Here is a 4,957-nt window from a genome sequence, read left to right as displayed (position 1 = left end):
CTTTAGGGTATGTTTAACTTATGATCAAGTTCCGGAATGTCCGTTACAGTACTAATCGGCATACTTTCGCAGTTTGTCGAATTTAGTCCCTGTAAGCGAATAAACTTGATTTCGGCATTTACCAAACCATCCAAAACTTATTTCAAAGTTATGTAAAGGTTATTTAAGGTATGTTAAACCTATTTCACTATTCCGGAGTGTTTTTTTCATTAAACTGGTTATATTTACGCATCGGATCGCGTATAACCTTACAGAAAGCGATTTAAAGCCCGAAATCGAACAAGAATTGTTATGTGCAAACGATACACAATTTTTTTACAAATCCCAAGTATGAAAAACAATATTTCATTGATTTGGTATCTGTTGATGGCCATGGAGGCACAGGTGTCACATAACTATAGGGAATTAGGAAAAAAAATTGCCATGCTTTGCTAGTCTATAGTTAAGCACCAAATTCGACCATACTTGCTTCACATGCTATTTTATTGAAACATCCTTATGTGCTATTCTTGAAATGTCTTTTACGTGGTATTTTCTTGAAATGCTTTATGTGCTTATACTTGTTATTATTATTTTGAACATACGTCATTTACACGTTTATACAAATATCAATACCACTCATAATACACAAACGAGACGACTTCACCAAAATAGGCGTGAAACCTACAATTTGGTGAACAACTCTCAATCCATCTACTTTTCCTTTTTACATGAAATTCACCATCAAGATAGGAGTGAAATCCTCACCTTGATGGAGAAATTCAAATTTCAAATTCTAGTGGACCCTCGCCAAAGTGTTGAAATTAAATTTTGACCCGACGAGTACCAACCACACTTAGGATACGAAATCGCCAAGTTAGGGGTGAAACCCGCACCTTGTCGACTAGTTCCACTCCTTGATTTTCATAAATCCCGCCAAGTCTCGAAATTTCAATTGATTTGGGACATGTAGTAACTGGAAGGGTAAATACCGTTAACCGACTTGTCGACGAGAGTATTTTACCTATTAGGCCAAAGCATGCTCCTCAAATTCAAAAGACTTTTCGACCACCTTGGTTAGTCAAAGTTCCATTTTGGAACCATCCAAATTTTAATCAAACATGTGTTTCTATTATTTATCTTATACGATGCAATCTTTCAAATTCAAACTAATTTCCGATATTCTCTTTTCACACACACAACATATTAAATCATTTCATACATTTATACATATGCATGATTTCATAAAATTTTATTTATATCTCTTATAACAACAAATGGAAACATATCATCAAGATAGGAGTGAATTCCTTACCTTGAAGATTAACTCCACTCCCTCTTTCTTAAAACGACCTCACCAATGAGTTAGGGGTGATTCCCTTACCTAGGTGATCGTTACCAAAAAATTTCCTTCAAAATATCTTATTATGCAAACCCGATCATGTTTTATACCTAAATCGTTTATCATTATTCAAAATACCTACTTATACCGATTTCAAAATACATTGTTTTATCAAACGTACTTCTTATCCTACAATCTATTTTCACTCAACTCATATACACGAGATTCTTAATCATGTCTTAAAACGTTTTATTACCCGAATTTCAAAACCTTACGAAATGCTACCTATCAATTTAATCGGTCCAATGAATCTCTTGCCCATGAACTTCATATTCGACTTAATCACTAAAACACACACTCACGTTATACCACCATACTAAAGACTTTCATTCTCAATCGAAATTCAAACCAACTTTCTTGTATACTTATAAGATCTTAGAGATATTATATGATCATTTTACCAAAGACTCTTTTCAACATCAACGAATCATTTGTTAAAACTTTTTTTTCAATAATCACTAAGTCCATTTTGCTAAATTTCTTTTCTAAAGAACAACGTTTTCATAAGAACCTCCAAAATTCAAAATGTCTTGCTTTGATGCAAATGAAACAAACCTATTATCTCTGAAAACCTTTTTCTGCACCGCTTAATTCATCTTTCAAATTTCAAAACACGTGGGCTAGGAGACTTCATGAGAACCGACATTCTTCAACATACGTAAACTTGTTAAAACAAAAGTAGCATTTCCATTCATTACAAAACACGTTATGCATACCCAATGAACACTTTATATCGCCTTGCATTTACAAACTATATTCTACCTTCCAAATCAAACTCGATCTATTTTGATTCAATAAACTCAACATTTCGCTTAAACAACTATACATGTAATTCATCATGCACAATTTAATCGATACCTCGCGGCGAAATCGCTTATATCATTTGTTTTACATATTCAAATTTCTCGAGCGTTTTATATGTCCAAATTTGTTATGCTTCAACATACACTATATACGTAATTTTTGTTATTCGTACCTACACTTATACTCATGCGTTTTATGCTTATACTTATACTCATACGTTTTATGCTTACACTTATACTCATGCTACTCGTACGTTTTATGTCTATACTCATACTTACGTGAATATTCATACTTAAACTTATTTTATGCTCATACTTTCATTCATACTCATGATTCATACATTCGTACCCGTGCGCGAGTGGAATCTGAGGGATTCGCTTACGTGGGTCCCATACATACTTAAGCATGGACTTGCTTATACACTACATTCTTATATGTACTCATTCATATTTTCAAATACCTTAATTCATATGCAACTAGTACAAGCTATGCAGATCATGAGACGATCAGTATAATCGCGGGTGCACATGGGGTTATAGTGATAAGCGCATGAGAACCATAGAGTGTACTGCTGTATATGGTAAGACAAGGAGCGTAACATGACACCGGATACGAAACGGACGTAATATGGTCAAAACATGGTGGATACGTCGCTGGTACTTCCTATATATAAGTGTTTTCACCATGTTACCAAACTTTCCTAAAACGTGCAAAGAGAAATTTAGTGTTTTGTATACCTTTGGACCTTATACAAATTTTAGACAACACACAAACGCATTATATCCGATTATCCACGACGAGACCTCATTCTTAACACCTCACCTTCGTCTATCCGATACTTATACTATTCTGATACTCGTAATTTGCCCATTAGATCAATCGCCCACTTTTCATATCTCCCATTTTCTCCATTATCCTTGTCCTTATCGAACCCCGTTTACAATCAAGTATGTTTAAACATTCGAATCCTAACTTATCTCCTTACCTTAAAACTATCTTTCTATTCTTGTACTAACATACTTAGTAGACCGTTATCACTTTATTTTAAAAGTACCATACCTTTGCATCCCTCTCAATAAACAATTTTTACGAATGTGTGATTTTATACTATCCTTAAAAACTTCCTATGTAAACTACCCCACTTTCCATCAAAATATAAACCGTTTCGTACAAAATCTTCCTTCTTAATACGACACATTTTTAATACATCTCCGATTTAAGTTATTCAAACTTTCTTAAACTCGCTTTACCTATATACGCACCAACACGTTTTTAATTATGTTTGGTACCTCAAAATATTTTGGACAAAACAAACTCCTTTGCAAACCCATCTTGTCATTCCTCAAAATTTCGTACTTTTTATGTTTCAAAGTTTTCGAGTCTCAATTTTAATCACCCTTTTTGCTAAGACTCTTGCAAGTCTTCCTCTTAAATAAATTTCGGGACGAAATTTCCTAAAGGAGGGGAGACTATAACGCCTCGCTTTTCGCAGCTTTCTGTTTTTAGAAAGTTCATCTTGTAATTCTATTTTTGGAAACCCGTTTCCTTTGTAATCGTATTTCGTTTCAAGCTATTATAAATCCGAGACTTGATCGTAATGAAAGGAATCTTTTATATGAAATATACATCGTTTATACATTGATACATACATTTGTTTGACACATGATTCGTAATTCGCATAAACATAAGCTTAACTCGTAAACAATGATCGTGTATTCGTAATCCCTAAATCTTCATACATTCAAACACTTGGTTATTCGATTATAAGAACAAGTTGTATGTTTTTTTCACTTGATCATACCAAACTATAAAACATACATACTTGTTACATTTTATGTGTTTTACACACCTATGTTATCACACTTTTGCTAAATTAAAACATGTCATTTATGCATTTTGGACCTTGTTACAAGGTACATACATACTAGACACCATGTAACACTTTATTAAACATCAAATATATACCTTCTAATGTCAATAAAATAAATAAATAAATTATAGGGTTTTTAACAGCCTTGCATCAGCCCACTTAAATTCTTTGTTTTGAGTTATTCAACCCACTAAACACTTCCAAAGCCCAACCCAATGAAACCCTAATCCATCCCCTATATAACCCAAGCCTCCTCCAAGCATTTCTCACTTTCTAACCACTCTCCATTCACTCTCAAACACTCCAAACCGTAGCTGACTTCTGAAGTTCGAGCAGATTGATACTACTTCACTAAAGTGAGCATAACTCACTCAATTCTAAGGCTGTGCAACGGTTCAGAACCGGACCGAACCGAACCGAACTAGAACCGAACCATAACCGTTATTTGCTAAATTTAAGAACCAGAACCGAACTGTATTATAACGGTTCCGGTTCGGTTACGAACCGTGTAAACGGTTCTCACGGGAACCAGTTTACAATTAAATCATAAAATTAGCAATTCAATAAAAATGAATCAAACCATTTAAAACAGTAACTAAGAGTTGTAACATTCAAAGTTCAAACCAACCAAAATAAAAGTAGCAAAGCAACAAAAAAAATTTCAAGCCATAAAACAAACTCTAAGGGTCTGTTTGGTATGGGGTAATGGAATGAACGAGAGAATGGAATGGACGAGGTAATGGAATGGACAAAGGAATGAAATGGATCATTCCATTCCATGGTCTTATTTGGTTACCATATGGGAATGGAATGGATCATTACCTTGTAATGTTTGGTGGGTAGGAAAAGAAGAAGGAATAAAATTGGCGATGGGTGGCGGTAGTCGATGGCGGCAGCGGTTG

This window comes from Helianthus annuus, chromosome 11 (genome assembly GCF_002127325.2).
Source record: "Helianthus annuus cultivar XRQ/B chromosome 11, HanXRQr2.0-SUNRISE, whole genome shotgun sequence".
Lineage (NCBI taxonomy): Eukaryota > Viridiplantae > Streptophyta > Magnoliopsida > Asterales > Asteraceae > Helianthus > Helianthus annuus.
Note: the sequence above shows the minus strand (reverse complement) of the source record.